The sequence below is a fragment of the Marmota monax genome, unplaced genomic scaffold, assembly GCF_021218885.2.
Source record: "Marmota monax isolate L192 unplaced genomic scaffold, Marmota_monax_Labrador192_F-V1.1 WCK01_AAM20220418_F8-fsc00036, whole genome shotgun sequence".
Classification (NCBI taxonomy): Eukaryota; Metazoa; Chordata; class Mammalia; order Rodentia; family Sciuridae; genus Marmota; species Marmota monax.
In genome coordinates this window covers 14,261,140-14,284,062 of record NW_026694491.1, presented here as the reverse complement: position 1 = coordinate 14,284,062, position 22,923 = coordinate 14,261,140, and the positions used below count along the sequence as shown (strand labels likewise).

At 37.6% G+C, this 22,923-nt stretch overlaps 1 protein-coding gene across 1 annotated transcript in view; it reads right to left on the bottom strand.

The window, feature by feature from the left end:
* Positions 1-7,815, bottom strand: part of Slc6a15 (solute carrier family 6 member 15) — a 48,952-nt gene extending 41,137 nt beyond the window's left edge. Inside the window, exon 1 of the mRNA XM_046419344.2 lies at positions 7,372-7,815. The gene's annotated coding sequence lies outside the window, so the exon portion shown is untranslated. The remainder of the gene's footprint in view (positions 1-7,371) is intronic.
* Between the last annotated feature and the right edge of the window lie 15,108 nt (positions 7,816-22,923).

The following is a 22,923-nucleotide window of genomic DNA, read 5'->3' as shown; positions in this document are numbered from 1 at the left end:
GATACAAGATAAACATACATATATATTTACATTTCTACATGTTAACAATGAACAAGTGGATACAGAAATTTAAAATACAATAGCAAGCCAGGCCTATGGCACCTGTATGTAATTCCAGTAACTCTGGAGGCTGGGACAGTAGAATTGTATATTTCAGGTCAGCCTCAGCAATTTAGTGAGGCCCTAAGTAACTGAGAAAAACCTTATCTAAAAAAATAAATAGATAAATAAATTAATTAATTAATTAATTAAAAGGCTGGGGATGTAGCTCAGTAAGAAAGCACCCCTGAGTTCAAGCACAGTGCCCCTAACCCCCCCCAAAACACCTAGTACTTGTAACCCTTAAAAAATTAAAATAATTACATGATAATGTAACAAAACAGGTACAGTAATTTTTTTTCTGAAAAATACCAACTGTGTTAAAAGAAATGAAAGATCTAAATATATGAACAGACATACTATGTTCATAGATTACAGGACTCAACATAGTAAATATACCAATTTTTTCTTAACAGATGTATGGATATTAATGGAATTCCTATCAAAATCCCAGAAAAAATTAATTATAAGCAAGATTATTCTAAAATTTATATGAAAAACGTAAGGGCTACAGCAATATGGAAACAAAAGAATAAAGCAAGATAAATTATTTTGCCCATTCCAAGATTTACATAGCTATAATAATGAGGATTGGGTGGGGTCAATAGAAATATAGATACAAATCAATGAAATGGAAGAGATGACCCAAAAAGGGATGCACTCAAATAAAACTAGTATATTTTTGATAAAGGTACAAAAGCAATTTCATTGGGTTAAAAAGATAATCTTTTTAACAAATAGTTTAGAAACCAACTAGACATAAAGTATGATCTAGATATAAACATAACATCTTATACAAAAAAATAACTCAAAATGGTCCTATATTTAAACATAAAATACAAAACTAAAATTTGTAGAAAAAAATCATTAGAGAAAATCTTTGAATTCTATGGTTAAGAAAAGAGATTCTACACATAATATCAAAAGCTGGATCAAAAGCAACAACTCATAAACTGGGTCTCAAAATTTATTTTGTTCTGTGAAAGGACCTGTAAAGAGGATGAAAAATAAGTTAAAGCCTAGGAGAAAATACTTGAAGACCACATATTGGATAAAAAAGTAGTATTTGGATATATAAACAACTCTTAAAACTCAACAATTAAAAATATAATTAGAAGACAGGCAAAGAACATAAAGGAACATTTCACTAAATATTATGTATAGATTTAAAATAAGAATATGCAATGAGATTTAATATTATCATCCATTAAAAATGCAAATTACAGCCACAGAGAAATGTAACTCACTCTCTCTCTCTCATATATATATGGCATATAATATGTATAATTATATACAATCATATGTCATACATATTATATTATATAATTATGCATATAATATATACAGTTACATGTCTATATATATATATATATATATATATATACATATACACATATCAGAGTGTCTAACTATAGTGAGAGTCATATTCTGACAAAGTTACTGAGAAAATGGTTCATTAATTTATTGTTGCTGAGAACATAAAATGGTACCGCTACCATGGAAAACAATTTGGCAGTTTCTTTTTTTTTTTTTTTAATTATCTTTGATTCTTTATTTTTCTTTTTTTTCTTTTTTTTTAATTTATTTTTTATTGGTTGTTCAAAACATTATAAAGCTATTGACATATCATATTTCATACATTAGATTCAAGTTGGTTATGAACTCCCAATTTTACCCCAAATACAGATTGCAGAATCACATCGGTTACACATCCACATTTTTACATAATGCCCTATTAGTAACTGTTGTATTCTGCTACCTTTCCTATCCTCTACTATCCCCCCTCCCTCCCCTCCCATCTTCTCTCTCTACCCCATCCACTGTAATTCATTTCTCTCCTTGTTTATTTTCCCATTCCCCTCACAACCTCTTATATGTAATTTTGTATAACAATGAGGGTCTCCCTCCATTACCATGCAATTTCCCTTTTCTCTCCCTTTCCCTCCCACCTCATGTATCTGTTTAATGTTAATCTTTTCTTCCTGCTCTTCCTCCCTGCTCTGTTCTTAGTTGCTCTCATTATATCAAAGAAGACATTTGGTATTTGTTTTTTAGGGATTGGCTAGCTTCACTAAGCATTATCTGCTCTAGTGCCATCCATTTCCCTGCAAATTCTATGATTTTGTCATTTTTTAGTGCTGCGTAATACTCCATGGTGTATAAATGCCACATTTTTTTTTTTATCCATTCATCTATTGAAGGGCATCTGGGTTGGTTCCACAGTCTAGCAATTGTGAATTGTGTTGCTATGAACATCGATGTAGCAGTATCCCTGTAGTACGCTCTTTTAAGGTCTTCAGGGAATAGTCCAAGAAGGGCAATAGCTGGGTCAAATGGTGGTTCCATTCCCAGCTTTCCCAGGAATCTCCATACTGCTTTCCAGATTGGCCGCACCAGTTTGCAGTCCCACCAGCAATGTACAAGAGTACCCTTTTCCCCACATCCTCGCCAGCACTTGTTGTTGGTTGACTTCATAATGGCTGCCAATCTTACTGGAGTGAGATGGTATCTTAGGGTGGTTTTGATTTGCATTTCTCTGACTGCTAGAGATGGTGAGCATTTTTTCATGTACTTGTTGATTGATTGTATGTCCTCCTCTGAGAAGTGTCTGTTCAGATCTTTGGCCCATTTGTTGATTGGGTTATTTGTTCTCTTATTCTTTAATTTTTTGAGTTCTTTGTATACTCTGGATATTAGGGCTCTATCTGAAGTGTGAGGAGTAAAAGTTTGTTCCCATGATGTAGGCTCCCTATTTACCTCTTTGATTGTTTCTCTTGCTGAGAGAAAACTTTTCAGTTTAAGTAAGTCCCAATTGTTGATTCTTGTTATCAACTTTTGTGCTATGGGTGTCCTGTTAAGGAATTTGGAGCCCGACCCTACAATGTGTAGATCGGAGCCAACTTTTTCTTCTATCAGATGCAGAGTCTCTGATTTGGCAATTTCTTTAAAAACTAAATATGCAACTACTAAATAACACAGAAATCACACTCCTAAGTATTTATCCCAGATAAATTAAAATGTATGTTCCAAAAAGACTGTATCAACGTCTCCATGTCAGCCTTATTCACAATAACTCTTAACTGTAAATAACCCATATGTTTTTCTTTAGGTGAATGGTTATACAAATCTGGTATATCCATTTCGTGGAGCAATAAAAACTAACTACTAGTACATCTAATAAATTGAATGAATCTATAGAGAATTGTGCTGAAAGTGAAAAAAGCCAATATCAATGATTGTATACTATATGATTCCATTTATATGACATTCTTGAAATGACTTAACAATAAACATGGAGAAAAGATTAGAGGTTTCCAGGAGTTAAGGAGAGGCTGGGGACAGGAGTGAAGTACTATTGTGTGAAAGGACACCACAGGGGATCCTGTGATAGAACTCTTTTGTAACTTGACTGTATCAATATCAATATTTTGATTATGGTGTTGTAATCAAGTTTTTGCAAGATGCTACATTTGCAAAAAAATTGTAAAAAGCTGTTAAAACTCTGCTACTCCTAATCAGTTATGTGTGATTCTGAAATCATAACAAAACTAAATTTAAAAACAAAGTTACTTCTTTCACTAAAAAGAGAAAATGTATTTTTATGCTAATATAATGACTAAATTTGTTGAATCCACTAAATGTGATGCTAGTATATAATTTCATTATTCAAAATATTGGAAGAAAACATTCCTATAAATTCAGAAACAACAACAAAAATTATGAAGTAAATATGCCTATATTTCTACCTTATTTATTTGAGGACATCTGATGTCTGAATACTGTTCCATCAAAGAAATTTGTTTGCTATTTTCACTTCATATTTTTAATTTATAGTTTGAATAATAATACAATAATGTGGTAAAACAAGGTGAAACATACATTCCAAACCTTTCTCCCCAGCATATCTAGTACTACCTCTAACTCCCTTTAATCAAAGTAACACAAGATATCCTAGCTGTATGTGTGTGTGTATATGTGTGTATTCCAGAGTATATGTGTGCATGTATATACATTCTGATTGTGATTATGTTGTATGGTTTTTACAAGATGTTACTTTTGCAGAAAATTTTATAAAATGCTCACGAGAAGTCTGTTATTCCTTAAAATACGTGTGATTCTGTAACTATCTTAAAACTAAAATTAAAAAAAAAAAACTTCAGTCCATTCACTTAAAAAGAAAGATCCAATATGTATTTTCTCCCCAACCCCTCAACCTATTTCTTTTCACACAATTATTTCTATTCCTCATCTTGGTTTTCCATTTTTTTTTTTAATTTTCAAATTTTTTAATATGAATAGACTAACTTAATTTCTAAGATAACTATGATATCCCTTGATTTTAATATACAATATATTTGTCATTTCTTATAATTTCCTATTATATGTTCCAAAGAAACCCAATTTGTATACTTTGCTTTTCATGTCTGTGAATTCCTAGAAGTGAAAAGGTATGAGCTTTTACAATTATGATAAATACTGCTAAGAGTTATTTATCAAAAAATAATCTCAATTTTCACTACCACGAGCAATAGATGAGAGTGACTACTTCTCTCTGATCACTTCAATATGAGCAATGTTTTTAATCTTTGCCAGTCTGATAGTGAGAAAGCTCTCATAGTAAGCATTCTATTCAAAGACAATAATCAGTCATGTGAAAGGATACTTTAATACATTAATTGCAAGGAAATAAAGTGACCTTCAAGACTAAAAACAACTTTATCCTATATCAAGTTATATTATGCATTTATTCCAGTCTACCCTTGGGACCTGTTATTCACAGAGAAAGAGAACATAATTATTTGTCAAAATTAATATTTTGACTTGTGATTCATTCCACAATTTAAAATCAATATGCAAATACATAAATTAATAAAAAATTATTTAGTGAATACTACCAGAAGAGTAATGTCCTAAGTAAATTCCTACTGTATCTAAATATTCCTGCCATCTAACCTTGAACGTTTTTCATGCATCAGAGTATGCCTGTTGATTTTTGTTAATAATGCCATCTGCTCAGAAATCATTTTAAAATCTACTCTGCATAGGAATACATTAACTATCCAATCATGCATATGTATGCAGTAATAAAGAATTAACATCGTCTTTAAAAAAAAGAGTTGAGAGGCAAATTGAGAAGTAAAAGAAAGACCAGGGAGCTTTTGATAAGTACTCAGATCTCTTTCAGATCTGCCATACTAACTGCCAGGATGCAAACCCCAGAATATAAAATAATACAATTTATTATCTATTCACACAAAAGTTTTATTTTAATGATAGGAGAAACCTATTTTCTAACACGTACATAGTCAAATTTGAACTATGGTCACTGGGTAAATTAATGGTTACAAATACAGAGTTTAAGTTTTAGTAACTACTCGGCCTAAAGGTTTCAATAATTGACAAGGCAACTCATCAGTAATTGATATTTCATATACCAGCTATCCAATATAAAATTTTATAGTAATTCTTGTTAATTGGATGACAAAGTGCATATCTTCTAGAAACACATCTTTTTCTTAATTCCATTGAAATACTACATTTTGAGTTATACTAGAACTGTAGTCATTCTTAAATTCAGTTTATAGCATGTAATCAGAAAAATTGGAGTGAAAATGGTCACTGAATTCAATTTTGAATTTGGCGGAATAATGTAAAATCGTCTGATTCTTATGGTCGAATATTACGAATTTAACTTGAGAGAAATACACATTCTCTTCAAAGAAATTCAGTCCAAAATCAAGTATTTATTAAGTATTTACAATCTGTCAAGTCCAGTAGTAGGTTTGGAAGAGACAGGTTGATCTGTAATCTCAACTCCTTTCTTGCAAAAATGGGGATGGGTGGGGTCAGGAGTCTCCAGGGGACTGTGTGGGCTGAGAATGATAAGTCCCCAAAGCAAACACTTTGTTCCTGATAGTTCAAAAAGGCAACCAGGCATTGACAACGATAAAAAAAAAATCTTTTACAGAATAAGCAATGAAGAGCGCAACTGCAGCACATAAAGCAGCCCTTCATTCCTCTCATATTTCTTGGTAGGGAACCACAGGCACGAATGGTGCAAACCAGGATGGGGTCTACCTTTAAGACCTAGAGGGGAAAACCGCCTGACCAAAAGAAATGGTTGCAGTCTCATTTGCATAAGCACCCAAACACTGCCGACGTCACCACGCCCCAGTCCAGACCCCGCCCGGTCTTACCCTAACCATTCCCGGTGAGGGTGGAGGATGGAAAGGGAAAGGAGACGCTAGAGAGCGCACGCCTGGAGGCTTCACTCAGTTCCTACAGATCCAATGCTGCTTCCTTACTAAACAGAAAACAATCCCGTTCTGGCATCCTCTGCGACTAGGTGGGTCAAGTCTGTCGCGGGGACGCCTAGGGCATTTAGATTCACTCCTATTTATAAAGCTGGAGCGCCTGTTAAGAATGAAAGGCTTTCTCCCTACTGCACTGTATTCAAAACTGTCTTTTAACCCGAGTACGCAAAGACCAGTCAAGTGAATGAAAGGTAAAAACAACTGGGTTTCCCTTCTTTCCCGTCCGTTCCTTAAAATCCCAACGCCACCACCCTCGCCGCCACGCTGTCAAATTCCAGGATGCTCAGAAACACTCAAAGTGTGCTTTCTTCATCAACCACGTGCCTTTTGCGCGGCGAAAGGCCCACTTTTGGATCATTTATTGCAGGATGCCTTAAGCAAAAGGGAATTGAGGTCACGTGAAAACACCGTGCCTTCCATAGTCGCTTTCTGCAGTTGCCAAAGAACCTCAAGCGAATGAGAAATGAAGCCGGCTGCTCTCCCCGCCCCACCGCCCACCCGCACGAGGATCAGCTTCCAATTCACCTCGGAAGTGCCTCTCCGCCCTGACCCTCCCAACTTTCCTCTCGGACTTTCTGATGTTTGACCCCCATCGTTCAACCCCGACTTGACTTGGAAACCAGTAGGTCTCCGGGAATGTTGTGGGCAATTTCCACCAAGGGAAGGAAGGAAGGATGGCGACACGTTTCCACCCATGTGCTTCTCCCTACAAGTGTCTCCTCTTGTGCACCCCTCACCCCCATCTCAGACTTGCACAGGTGCAGGACGCAGAGCCTGGCAGAGCTCTCTGGGGGCTTTTGATCCATTCTCCCTCCTTCACCCCAGGACCCAGCCTGAGTCTTTCTTGGGATCCATCCATCAATTTTCCTGTGGTTCTTAGTCCCCGGACTCCAGGAAGACTAATGGCCAGCCCCACCCTATCCGCAGCGGTGCCTTTAGCATAAGAGTGTGTCTTTACCGTTACTGTGTCTTGACCCAGCACCTCTTGTTGTTTCCACGTCCCAGAAGCAGTCCAGAAAGGGTCGGGTCCAGGTAGCTGTGACAGAGGCCACACAGGAGCTGTCCGGCGAGAAGCAGTTGCTTGCCAAGGGCGGGCTCTGGGACTGGGTTTAGAGGGTCGCTGCCCTGCGGACTGGCAAGGAAAGACTCGTGAGCGCCTGTGTGTCTGCCAGGGAAACAGCACGGCATACAGGCGCGCGGATCCGTATGCGCGCGCGCCCGTGTGTGTGTGTGTGTGTGTGTGTGTGTGTGAGAGAGAGAGAGAGAGAGAGAGAGAGAGAGAGAGAGAGTGAGTGAGTGACGGAGGTACCCACGTGCCCGGCCCTCCAGTGCTGCGGCCGCGGAAAGGCTGCGGGCGAGAGGAGGAGGCAGCGGGCGGCGACAGGGCTCTGAAGAGCTAGCCAGGTCTGCTGGCTGGGTGCCGCACCTCCCCGCCCCACCACCCCTTGACGCAGAGGCCACTGCGGCTGCCTGCTGCGTCCTCTCTGCGTCCGGGGGTTGGGCGAACTGGATGCAGGATAGTCCTGGGGAGCCCCACGCAAAGCAAAACAAAACACACTCTGCCCGCTCCACCCAGTCTTTCCCCAGCCCACTCAACTGAAAGGATGGGCACCAGTTGCCCGCCCCCTGCCTTTGTCTCAGCGAGGATAACAATCCTGTTCCAATGGCCCTACCTCGAACCTTGAGGCTATTCTCCTGAAGTCCTTAACCGGACTAGAAGTAAGGGACCCTAGCTTTCTCTCCAGGCCAGCCATTTACATCTCCAGCAGAGGAAAAGCACTCTGGGCATTTGCTTTTCCATCAGGGGTGGCCTGATAGTACTCAGTGATTCTTATAAGATTCTGAAAGGTTGTTTTAGGGAGATGGTTCCCACCCTACGTTGGTGCCTCAGTATGCGACTCTTTTCCAAGGGGTCTTATTACCAGATGAAGTCTGACTCTCCTCCTCTGATAATCAAGGCTTGCTCATGATTAAGCCACGTAATCTTAAAATAATACGTTTCTGAACACAAAGCTAGCCTCCTTTTGAAAATGGCTGAACCGTCCCCTAAACAGGGAATGTGGTCTAGGGATTAAATTTATGATCTTTGAAATTCAAATTTTGAAAGAACAGCAAAATGACCATAGAACTTTTATAAAAGGAAGGTTACTTGGCAAAGTATCTTTTTCACTTCTAGATGATTAAAATTATCATTTTAAAAATACCTTCTGCCCTTTTAGGACTTACAACAATCCCTTAGAGTTTAATGGATTGTATCTAATTAAGATTGAATTAAATAATAAGACCATTGCAGACAGGTTTTTTATGCAGTGAAAAAAAAAATCTGGAAAGAAATCACAAGACCAAAATTTCAGGTCAGAACATTGTTACTAATCCTTTTAAAGCAGCCAAGAGAGCTTTTCCTCAGACTCTCTTCAAATCCCACCTTTAAAAAAAAAAATTAAATTAGAGTTGACTCCCTGAATTTCCCTCCCCTGCCAGTGGTAAATATACGCTCTTTGATAGATGTACCACACGAAAAGAGAAAAAGTTGCAATAAACTTCTTAGAGCACATGTTACATAATTTGGTTTTTATTTCACATAATGATGACAAATATTTATGTTGATATACATCATTGTTTTTACATACCCAAACTGAAAGACAGGTACAAATATTACCAATAACAACTAAAAAAAAAATTAAGAATATAGGTAATGCTATGTCCACCATCATCAGGATTCCGTTCATCTGTGGGAAGCAAAGTCATGGATATACTTGCAGAAGTGGTTTTCAGTAGTACAGAGGAGTACTAAAAGTATTTCTCCTTTATGCTTTTTCACTGGTGTTTGACACCTATCTCAGAAGCATACACAAAGTTACATGTCACAAAATACTTCTGACCATGTCTTCAGTGATGCTGATGAAGAGAAATAGGAGAGCTTCCTACTGAGTATCTGGAGCTTATAATGTTTAATCTTCTCAACTAATTAATAAGGTGACTTACTAATTTAGAGATTAGAGAAAGGTGATACACAGAAAAAAAAATGTAGCTGTAGCCACACAGCTAGTTCAATGATGGAATGGAGAATTAAACCCAAATCTACTTTCTTAAAAGTTTATGTTTTTAAATAATATCCTGCAAGTTTTTAATGAATTTAGAGATTTTTAATGGGAGGAATGGGTAGAATCAATACAAGGATTAGGCATCTTTGAAATGGAGTGTGGGTGGAAAGACTGTCCAACAAAAAGAGGCTGGGAACACCAATCATGGGTTAAAACATGTCCATTTTAAAATTTTAACAACAAGGACTCTTTAAAAATTTAAAGTTCAGTTTGCTAATATCTTTTTGGCTAACAATTATTTAGTGTTTTCTCTATCACACTGTAAAATTGACCACATGGTGTTGTAGCAGAAGGAGGCAAGACAGGAGGAGAATAGCAGTACTTGGAAGAATATTTCAACCCACAAATGACAGGAAACTAGTATTTCTGACCACTCTGTATTTCAAAAGTATTAGCAGGTATTGATTCAATTATAATTGTGTACCTTTGTGATGTGTGAAACAATGTCTATATCTTATTTCTCTTAATTATTACAATAGCTCTTTGATATAAGAATGGTAATTAGCTAAGCACTGTAGAAGAAAAAGCTAAGAATTTGGTTGTTCAAGATCACATGGTCAAAAAGCATCTGCTAGATACTATAAATAAACACCTTTCTTTAGGCACATAACCTTCCAGATTTGACATCTACTTTTAAACTATTATTACCACACATCTCAGTTGAAAACAGTTCGGATAAAAGATCATATGAAGGAAATGGAGCATTGTCTTTGGAGGAGGGAGGAAATCTGATTTGCCAAGCCTTTCTACACTAGTATTTCTTAAATCTCTCATATAATTATAATATTATGCTAAAATTTCCAAAGTTGTAGCACCATAGTTCACAGAAACAATTCTTAGATTTAAAAAATCAAACCACAATACTAAAGGAGAATACTGAAATCAATTCATATCATGAGATTTTATTTATTCAGTTTCCCTTATGGCTAGTCATGTAGTATATTGTGGAATTTCTTTTTTGCATTCTAATAAAATGTTTTCGTATAATGTTCTCAAGTGTAATTTGTCATATAGTTTCAAAATGTTTATGAAACCAAAGTCTGCACAATCCCAAAATATCTACTGAATGCACTTGACCCTCATATCTGTAGGTTCAACCAATGCTGATAGAAAATATTTAGAAAAAAATTACATTTGTACTGAACATGTACAGACTTTTTCTCTTCATTGTTTCTTAAACAGTACAGTGTAAGAACTATTTATATAGCACTTGCATTATATTCAGTATCATAAGTAATTTAAAGATGGTATAAAGTATATAAGAGAATGTGCCTAGGTTATATGACAATACTCCATTTATATAAGGGACTTAAGGTTCCTTGGATTTTGGTATCCTCAGGGGTCCTGGAACCAATCCCCAGTGGATACCAAGTGTCATGGTTTGGAATGGGAATGTCTGCCAAATGCCCATGTATTGGAGGCTTGGTTTCTAGTCCATAATGCTTTGGGAGATGATGAAGTTTTTAAAAGGAAGAGCCTAGTTTGAGGAAGTTGGATCATTGAGGCTATGCAGTTGAAGGGGATTATATTAAGATCCTGTCCTCTGACTGCCTCTCTCTCCCTCTCTCTCTCTCTCTCTCTCTCTCTCTCTCTCTCTCTCTCTCTCTCTCTCTCCTTCCTTCCCTCCCTTTCTCTCTCCCACTCCCCCTGCCCCCACCCTTTCCTAAAGGAATGAGGTAAACTGGTTTTCTCTGCTACAAACTTTGCATTGGTATTCTGCCTTGCCCCAGGCCCAAGTAACAGGGCCAAGTAACCATGGACTGAAACCTATGAAACAGTGATCCAAAACAAAGTTTTTCTACTTATAAGTTTATTTTCTCATGTATTTTTGTCACAGCAACAGAAAGCTGACTAACACACCAAAAGATAATTATATTCTGTTCTTCCTAAATTTTCATGACAGATGAAGGACTGCAAGGTAGAGACAAGGCAAATAACTAGGTTATCTAATTTCTCTTGAATAAAGAATGTGTTAAATGAATTGACAAATGTCAAAGCAATTAAATTCACTTTTTATCTAATTGGCTGAAATAGTGATGCATTCACGACAATGTAAAAATGATTGAATTTTGCTAATGTTTCTGCACTTTGTAGATAAAGCCTAAGTGGCTCTGGCAAGTTAAAATACCAACACAAGCTGTCACTTTGTTGATGCAAAAATGTATCCCCTGCTTCAGTGTATGGATCATGATCACTGAGTCCTTAAGTTACTCTTTAATTATATATGTAAGAGTAGATTACATTTTTAAAACCCTTTGTATATATCAGATATTATGTTCAGGATTAATCTATACAGCAAATTTAGAGATTCAAAACCCAAATATTTTGTGGTATTTGTTTTGCCTGCAGTATGTGAGCTGCCTTTTCTTACTTTCACTGCAAAATCTATTACTGATAAATTCAGAATCTATAGGCTGTGTGTTTTTTTGTTTGTTTGTTTCTAAAGTTATATTTTAATATTCAAAATACTTGCTTTTTGAATAAATTTCAAACCATGGGCTTGTACACGATGAAAAGTTAAATCTCCTTTGCATATATCCCTTGTCTTGGGAAAGGATCAGGGAATTCAGTTTTAAACAGAGTGGTCTTAATAGACTCAATTTTAAATAGGGTGATCTGGGAAAGTCTCACTGTGTTTCTATTGCAGCAATGAGTTGAAGAACTTGTACAAATTATCCTTGTAGAGGTTCAGGATCGGGGGTGCATTTGCTATAGAGGTAATGAAAAGGGTCTTTTCTATCACTGAGAGTGAATGGAAATACCCTAAGGGAAGTTTATTTGGTGTGTTTTGAGGAAGGGAGAGGAAGCCCAGAAGTGCATACATTGGTCTTTCTCTATAGTAACAAACTTACGGTTTTTAATATTTAATTACTTTTTTAAAGTTTATATTCATATATTTTCTATTATTCAACTATTTTTCCATTTCTGGAATTAATCCTACTTGATGATGAGAGCATTTTTATATAAATTGATAATACAACTCATATATTTTATTTACAGTGTTTTTCTTCTGTATACATAAATGAAGTTGATTTGTAATTTGTTTATATTGTTTTTATAAAGTTTGCTTATCATGATTATTCAGGTGTCTTTGAGAATCCAAGGCTTACACTTCTTTTTTAGTCTTTTAAAAACGCTTTCATAGAGATTCTTTATCACTCAACTAGAAAATTGAGAGAGGAAGGAAGGGGGTCAGATAAAAATATTTTATAATTGACTCAATTTCTTCAATCCATCTTCTTCAGTTAGCTATTTCTTCTTGAATAAATGAGTACTTATGGTAATTCATTTATTTTACTTATTCATTTTATCCAATTTTTGTGTTTCAATAAATTTATTTTTACTATTTGCTTTTGAATTTTAAATCCTAGATTGTACTTGTAGACATAAGCATTTCTGCATAATGTTGCATATCTTTTTAATAAGGTTCTAAACATTTATCTATTAAACTTCTCAAAAAGCCAACTTGTTATATTACTGCTCATACATTTTTGCTTTTTTTGTAAATTTTTTTGCTTGTGCTATTTTTTATTTCTTCTACTTGAGATTACACATTGTCTTTTTCTAGCTTTTGTATTTGAATAACCATTATTGGTTATTTCTAAGTTGCTTTAAGGTTATGATTTACTTTATAAATATGTATACGTATTTACAGACTCAGGCTTCTTTGTAGCTACAGATTACAAAGTTTAGTTATATATCACTTTATTAAGTGTTCCTTTAAAAAAATCTCGATGCTTATTTTAGTAATTTATAAGCATGCTTTGAACTTTATTTTTACTACTGATTATTTGCATAAGCATTTTAGTCAGATACCTTATTTTTGTGATATAGATTCTGTTGGAATTGATGATATGTACTTTGTGACCTAGTACTTATTCATTTTTTTTAGATCATGTATGTTGCCTTCTATCAAATAAATACCTATGTGGACTCCTCTGCAAATTCTCCAAAGAGATGTTTGTTTTATTTGTTGAATTCGGCTTATTAATTTTGAATTTTAAATCTTTAAATATGAAGCATACACTTTTAAGTCCCACATGACTATACGTAATCCTACTGTACCTAGATTTTAAAAACTGAAATATGGAGTATTTTTAATGTGTTTTGTTTTGTTTTGTTTGTGCCTGCTAGGGAAGAGCTTAGCTGTGCTTTATCAGACTTGTTCTTATACCTGAACTAATGTGGGTTCACAGATGAGGTTCATAATTCCTTAATGATTAAACAGACTGAAAGAAACTTTTCCCAGTGGAAAAAAATGCAATATTAACAGAAAAGGGGCAAGAGGAATTAACATTTCAAGTGACCAAAACTATGAGTTAATAGGAGATCTGCTACACCTCATGGTATGAAAATACTTCTCCAGGAAATATAAGCACTGGATTCTAGGAACTGGAGAGTTTGGGTTATTGAGAGAAAATATGAGAGTCTGGCAAGTAACACCACTGGCAAATGATTGAAGTTGAGATCTGGCTTTCTTAGCTAATGATAGGGTTGTGAATCATGAGGACCAAAGATTGAGGGAAGACCATCATCTTGAGTAATAATGCAATCTCTGGCCTCCTAGTGTTACTGCTGTATCTCACCGTGGGCTTCTACCTCACAAACATTAAACTAGGGCTGGATTGTAGGTAACTTATTTATTAATTCAGATATTGGTTTTGGGTCCAGGAACCTTGGGTCATTCTGGTGCACATGGATTCAGCATGTATACACTTTGATTCAGGTAGTAAAGCTTCCCGTGTCAACTCCCACACCCAAAGTTGTATACTACATCTTACTTTATAGTATACAAAGTTGTATACTACAGTCTTACTGGTAAATGCACTGTGTTTATCAAATCATATTCAGCAGTTCATAATCTGTTATTTTCTATAAATTGATGCAATTTCTAACTCTGAGCTCACATACAATTAAGATGGCAAAAAAAAAAAAAAGAAAAAAAGAAAAGTATCACAATCATTTTGGTGGTTCCTTACAATCTTTCAGCATGTTCTGTTCCCAATCTCACGTCTGTATTTTTATAGCAAGGATTTTAGGAATTCACAGGCAGAAAGATTTGTATCCTTTCATTATTGGTTATCTGTGAACAGAGATCATCACTAAGATATCAACTATTTCTGTTCACATTATCCCTTCAGGTTACCGCTGTTTCCATTCCAAACACAGGGCACAGGAATCTGCTAAAACAGTGAATCTTGTGCCCAGGATTCTTCAAGCCCTACAGTTAATCTTGGCTTTTTCTTTTTTGCCTAGCTAGCTTATTAGATGCTAATAGTAACTCAGAAGTTATAAGGGTATATTTCATTGATAGATTGCCTTCTATCAAATAAATACCTATGTGGACTCCTCTGTGAATCTCCATACATTACCAAGTGACCTACCTTCTCAACTCTAATATTCCTTCATTGGAGAGCACATATAAAAGAGGGACACCTGGGAAATTAAAACACCTTGGAAAAGTTCACTGATGCCCCTCATTTTCCCTAACAGGGAGTGTAAGTAAATAAAACTGCATTCTAACAGAATTGCCCAAGAATCACCATGAATAAAATGTTTATGATAATGTCTGTGGTATGAGAAACCCCCAAACGAACAAAGTTATTCACTGCTTATGTAGGGAGAAAGGAATAGTACCAGTTATGAGCATCTATGTGTGGTCAGAAAACAATGGAGATCATAATCAGATATCTATAAATAGGGTTTATGTATTACAAGCTTGTAGATCCTATGGCTTGAGTTCAGTTTTACCATTTATTCTTCATTGCCCCTCTCAGAGACTTTTGCCACTGTTCCTTAACCCTTATGCTAATATCAGAGAGGTTATCAGAATCTCATTTACCACAGCCAGCTAAGTCACTAAAGCCTTTAAACATAAGCAGATTTTAGAATCAATTTCAAATTCTCTTCCTGAAGGTCTGTTGCCCATTCCATTCTGGTATGAACATTTCTACTTACTCTTGGTTTGATCAGAAAATCAGAGCTACTCTAAAAGTTAATCAGATATTTAAGGTAGGAAATAGGAAGTCAAATATGTAGAAGTAATTGGTCTGAGAAATAAAGGTCCAAAATGTTATATAGTTACAGAGTCAAATATTCACTAACAACTTCAGATTGAAGCAATCTGGAGTTCCCAAGTGCATAGGGTCCAAGAAGACTCTGCACCTGACTATATGACCACTAAGAATGGTCGCATTCATTTCACTTCTATTTTTCAAAGTTTATCCATGTTCACATAATCTCTGAGAACATTTAGGAAGATGGATTCATAGAAATACAGTGTCCACTATACTCGAAGGAAGTAATAGCACTATCAAATAGACAACAGCAGTTTAGCACAAAGTATTTTTATTTATAATTTTATTTATTTTTATTTGTAATCTTCTTCAGGAGTTTCCTTTCTTTTTTCTTTGGTGATTTTTAAAATTTAGATATTATTATTACTGTGCTGATTTTACAAAATGAATTTTGAATACCTTCTTTTACTAAATGGTTGAATAGCATACACACACACACACACACACACACATATGATTTTTTTGAGTTGTCACAGAGAAATTAAAATAAATTAGCTTGTAAAACCATCTGGGCCTAGTAGTCTTTGGGAGGTAATTTTTTCACATGTTTTTCCAAGATCTTTTCTAAAAATCTGCCTATTTAGATTTTCTTCTTTCTCTTTAGTAATTTTGGAATTATTTTCAGGAATTTTTTTTTCAATTGAATATCAAACATAGAGTTGTGCATGTAATTATTTTATACTTTAGAAATCAGTTTTTCCATTAAGCTTGTGTTTTAATGAGTTCATGCTGCTATAACAAATTACTATAAACAGGGTGGCTTAAACAATTGGCATTTAATTCCCATGATTCTGGTAGCTGAGATTTAAAAACAAGATGCCAGCAGATCTGGAGTCTATTGAGGTCTGCTTCCTGGACTGCAGATGGCCAATTTCTTGCTGTGTCCTCATATGCAGAGAGAAGAGAGAAGAGAAGCAGATCTTGAGTATTTTCCTGAAAGGACAGTTGCCTATTATCTTAGCCTTTAAGTACAGCTGTTTCAAAGTGTACACTCTTCCATGCTGTTAAAAATTTTAAAAAGACAAATGATATATCTGTCCAGTCCTAGAGAACTTCCTGCTTGATCTACAAGTTACAGTGCATTTAAGATGTTCTGTAAAGATTATCTTTATTATTGTGAAGTAATACAATATTTCAATATTTTCAAGAAGAAAAAGAATCCTCTTTGTATCTCATTTCTACTTAAAATTCTTCACAGTTCTTTTTAAACATCATTCTTTAGTTTTCGGTTTGTATTCAAAAACTCCTTTAAAATTCCATTTGATCATTGCTGTCAGAATCCAAGGAGGAGTTAATTGCCTTTGCTCACATCATTGTCTTGAATTATACATATATAGCATATTATATGATTTGAATAATGTACAAATACATGCATGTTGAGAAACATCATTTTTTACTGGTGAAGAAATATAATAAAAACATGGAATGAAGGATGTCAAAGAAGGAAAATATGCAAAGAAGAATCCCCTAATGTTGGAGTGTGGTTTCAGATATCAAAACTAACTCATTATTTAAATATAAATATTCAGCATTATTCAGTATGGAATTTATATACATTTAAACTCTAGAAACAAACACACCCTTAGCAATGAGCATTTCTAGCTGTCAGGTCTTTGTTACTAAATACCATTTTGCACTCAAAAGAATCAAGGTTTATGAAAGGAATGTGGTACAAAGAAAATGCAAGATGAGCTTGGAAAAATCTTGTGCCAGAAATGATTTAAAAAGAGATATGACTGGAACAGACAACAACTTAAAAGACTTCCCTCTTGCTAACTATGGAGAATTTTCAGCTTGGAAAGTAATAATAATGGCAATGTAGCATTACTCAATAAATAGAATACAAATACATGAAGCTGTTCTTGCAATAAATAAGTCAATAATTCAAGAAGAAGGTTATAGTAAAATGCCAACTAATAAAGGTGGATGGAATTGGAAATTAAATTAAGTACTATTTTGCAACCAGGATAACAGTACTTGATTTGAGTAATAATAAACTATGATTTCTAAAACTAGAGATTGAAATGTTTTCCAAAATTTATTATCAAAAGTTATAAACATACAGATAACTTTGAAGTATTTTTCTAATGGTGCTGATCTTTACCCACTACCATTAACATTTTGCGGATTTAGGAAGATGGCGGTGAGGGGAGTGCATTGCCCCCGTATGCTGCTTCACTGTGTGGGAGTATGACAAGTCAGGACAGCTAAAGGCTATCTTGTTAGGAATTTCCAGCAATAGTGGGGTGCTCCGGAACCTGGAGGAAGGATTTCCATCGCACGAGGATCGGCTACGGGGACTCAAACACGAGAGGTTTGTCGCACGGAGGGTAACACTGCTTATTCAGCAAATCGCCCCGCGGCTAGAGTCTACAGCGCGCGCTGGGAAATGAGGAGATAGCGACGCAGGGATACAGCGCTGCAGTTTCTGCCAGCCGCGCAAGCACCGTACTCAGGGCTGAATTCTGGGTTCGAGACGGGGAAGAAAGCGGTCCATCTCGGTTCTCCAAACCGGTCAGACCACAGAGGAGGCCAGCAGCCACCATGTTGGAAAGCTGACGTCACCATCCCTGTTTTCGACTGACCGCAGCTCATTCAGCCATAGAACAGGTAATTTCAGGCTGCCATTCGCCTGCGGATTGCAGACAGATTGCTAGGGTTCAGTGCCTGGGTGCTTCTTAGAACCTGATCTTATCGGAGCGAACACCGAGCGCAGGGCGGCCGAGTTCCGGCTCCCAGAACCGCCCTGGCCCAGGGCTGCGGAGCCTGTGGAGGCTGTTTCTTGGACCCTGCTCCTATCAGAGCATACACCAAGCACTAAGCGGCCGAATTCCGGTTCCCGGAACTGAGCCCGCGGGGACTGCTTCTTGGAGCCTACTCTTATAGGAGCTTACACTGAGCACGGAGCTGCCGAGTTCCGGCTCCAGGAACTTCCCTGGCCCGGGGCTAGGAGCCCGCGGAAACTGCTTCTCTGTCCAGGTCCTGCTGAGGGCCGGTCAGGACTCACCCGTTGCTTTGGTTGCCCGGCAAGGGGAACGAAATTCTGCCATTCGCATAGGATACCAACATGGCAGAGATCTGATGTCATCAGAAAGCGGCGGAGGAGAGAACTTCATCAATACCAGTGGCGACATAAACAGTTGGTCTCCTGGTAGGGGGGGTGAGGCACAGACACCCGAGTCTCCTCAATTTGTCGAGCCAGAGGGGAGGAGCCGGGCCGCCGCCAGCGCCCGGAGCAGGCCCAGCGGCTCGCCAGCGTGGTGACCACGTGACCCCAATTGGAGAGGGGGCGGAGCGGAGCCGCCACCCGCACCCGCAAGGTGGGCAGACCCGCGACCCAGTGGTACATGGGCGTGGTAGGAGGGGCAGGGCAGAGCCGCCGCCCGTGCTTGCAAGGTAAACAGACCTGTCACAGACTGGCGGGTCAGGCCCAGTGGCCTGCCAGTGTGGTCCACACGTCACCCCAACTGGAGTATTGGCAGAGCAGATCCTTCTCCCACGCCCGGATCAGGCCCTGCCAGTGTGGTGGCCACGTGACCCCAATTGGAGTGGGGGCGGAGCGGAACCGCCACCCGTGCCCGCAGGGTGAGCAGACCTGTGACCAACCTGCAGATCAGGCCCAGGGGTCCGCAGGCGTGGTAGGAGGGGCAAGGCAGATCCGCCGCCCGCGCCTTCAAGGTAGGCAGACCTGCAACAGACCGGCGGATCAGGCCCAGGACCCTGCCGGCGTGGTACACACACCACCCTAATTAGATTAGGGGCAGAGCAGAGTTGCCGCCCGTGCCAGGAACAGGCCCAGCGTCCTGCAGGCGGGGTAGTCACGACACCCCAATTGGAGTAGGGGCAGAGCAGAGCCTCCACCCGTGCCCGAAAGGTGGACAGATCTGCGACCGACCAGCGGGACAGGGCCAGTGGCCTGCTGGTACGACAGACAATTCACCCCATTTGGAGTAGGGGCAGAGTAGAGCCGCCGCCCGCGCCTGGAGGGTAGGCAAACCTGCAACCGACCGGCGGATCAGGCCCGGTGGCCTGCTGGCGTGGTACACTCATCACCCCAATTGGAGTAGGGGCAGAACAGAGCCGCCGCCAGCGCCCAGAACAGGCCCAGTGACCTGCCGGCATGGTAGCCACGACACCCCAATTGGAATAAGGAGAGAGCAGAGCCGCCGCCCGCGCCTGCAGGAAAGATACGCAAGCAGTATGAAAAGACAAGGAAAGAAAGGACCACAAGCAATGCAGGTCAACGCAACTTTAGAAGAGGTAACAGCTGCAGCAGATGGAATGTCAGATAAAGAATTCAGGATATACATGCTTCAGATGATCTGGAGTATCAAGGAAGACATTAAACAGCAAAATCAGACAATGAAAGATCACTTCGACAATGAATTACGCAAACAAATCCAGGAAGCAAAGGATCAACTATACAGGGAGATAGAGGTTATAAAAAACAAACAAACAGAAATCCTAGAAATGCAGGAAGCAATAAACCAACTTAAAAACTCAATGGAGAATACTACCAGCAGAGTAGAACACTTAGAAGATAGAACATCAGACAATGAAGACAAAGTATTTCAACTGGAAAAGAACATAGACAGCTCAGCAAGAATGTTAAGAAACCATGAGCAGAACATCCAAGAAATATGGGATAACATTAAGAGACCAAACGTAAGAGTCATTGGGATACAGGAAGGTACAGAGCTCCAAACCAAAGGAATGAGCAGTCTATTCAATGAAATAATACGAGAAAACTTCCCAGACTTGAAGAATGAGACAGAATCCCAAATCCTAGAAGCCTACAGGACGCCGAATGTGCAAAATCATAAGAGATCCACACCTAGACACATTATAATGAAGATACCCAACATACAGAATAAGGAGAGAATTTTAAATGCTACAAGAGAAAGGAAGCAGATTACATTTAGGGGTAAGCCAATCAGGATAACAGCTGATCTTTCAACACAGACTCTGAAAGCTAGAAGATCCTGGAATAACATATTTCAAACACTGAAAGAAAATGGGTTCCAACCAAGAATTGTGTATCCAGCGAAATTAAGCTTCAGGATGGAAGATGAAATTAAAACCTTCCACGATAAACAAAAGTTTAAAGAATTCGCAGCTAGAAAACCATCTCTTCAAAACATCCTCGCCAAAGCATTACAGGAAGAGGAAATGGAAAATAACAATGAAAACCAACAGTGGGAGGTAGGACAGTAAAGGGGGGGAAAATAATCAAAAAGGAAAACAAACCATGTTTAGTAACAGAAATAAACAAATATGGCTGGAAGAACAACCCATATCTCAATAATAACCCTAAATGTTAATGGCTTAAACTCACCAATTAAGAGACACAGGCTAGTAGAATGAATCACAAAACAAGACCCAACAATATGCTGCCTACAGGAGACGCATTTGATAGGAAAAGACATACATAGGCTGAAGGTGAAAGGTTGGGAAAAATCATATCACTCATATGGACTTCGGAAACAAGCAGGAGTGTCCATACTCATATCAAATAAAATAGATTTCAAGCCAAAGTTAATCAAAAGGGATAAAGAGGGACACTACATACTGCTTAAGGGAACCATACACCAACAAGACATAACAATCATAAATATTTATGCCCCCCAAAATGGTGCAGCTATGTTCGTCAAACAAACTCTTCTCAAGTTCAAGAGTCTAATAGACCACCATACCATAATCATGGGAGACTTCAACACACCTCTCTCGCCACTGGACAGATCTTCCAAACAAAAGTTGAATAAAGAAACTATAGAACTCAATAACACTATTAATAACCTAGACCTAATTGACATATATAGAATATACCACCCAACATCAAGCAGTTACACTTTTTTCTCAGCAGCACATGGATCCTTCTCAAAAATAGATCATATATTATGTCACAGGGCAACTCTTAGACAATATAAAGGAGTAGAGATAATACCATGCATCTTATCTGATCATAATGGAATGAAACTGAAAATCAACGATAAAAGAAGGAAGGAAAAAGCATACATCACTTGGAGAATGAACAATAGGTTACTGAATGATCAATGGGTTATAGAAGACATCAAGGAGGAAATTAAAAAATTCTTAGAGATAAATGAAAACACAGACACAACATATCGGAATCTATGGGACACATTGAAAGCAGTTCTAAGAGGAAAATTCATTGCTTGGAGTTCATTCCTTAAAAAAAGAAAAAACCAACAAATAAATGATCTCATACTTCATCTCAAAATCCTTGAAAAAGAAGAGCAAAACAACAGCAAAAGAAGTAGAAGGCAAGAAATAATTAAAATCAGAGCTGAAATTAATGAAATCGAAACAAAAGAAACAACTGAAAAAATTGACAAAACTAAAAGTTGGTTCTTTGAAAAAATAAACAAAATCGACAGACCCTTAGCGATGCTAGCGAAGAGAAGAAGAGAGAGAACTCAAATTACTAGCATACGGGATGAAAAAGGCAATATCACAACAGACACTTCAGAAATACAGAAGATAATCAAAAATTATTTTGAATCCTTATACTCCAATAAATTAGAAGATAGTGAAGGCATAGATAAATTTCTTAAGTCATATGATCTGCCCAGATTGAGTCAGGAGGATTTAGAAAACCTAAACAGACCAATATCAATTGAGGAAATAGAAGAAACCATAAAAAGACTACCAACTAAGAAAAGCCCAGGACCGGATGGGTATACAGCGGAATTTTACAAAACCTTTAAAAAAGAACTAATACCAATATTTTTCAAGCTACTTCAGGAAATAGAAAAAGAGGGAGAACTTCCAAATTCATTCTATGAGGAAAACATCACCCTGATACCTAAACCAGACAAAGACACTTCAAAGAAAGAAAACTACAGACCAATATCTCTAATGAACCTAGATGCAAAAATCCTCAATAAAATTCTGGCGAATCGGATACAAAAACATATCAAAAAAATTGTACACCTTGATCAAGTAGGATTCATCCCTGGGATGCAAGGCTGGTTCAATATACGGAAATCAATAAATGTTATTCACCACATCAATAGACTTAAAGATAAGAACCATATGATCATCTCGATAGATGCGGAAAAAGCATTCGACAAAGTACAGCATCCCTTTATGTTCAAAACTCTAGAAAAACTAGGGATAACAGGAACATACCTCAATATTGTAAAAGCAATCTATGCTAAGCCTCAGGCTAGCATCATTCTGAATGGAGAAAAACTGAAGGCATTCCCTCTAAAATCTGGAACAAGACAGGGATTCCCTCTCTCTCCACTTCTGTTCAACATAGTTCTCGAAACACTGGCCAGAGCAATTAGACAGACGAAAGAAATT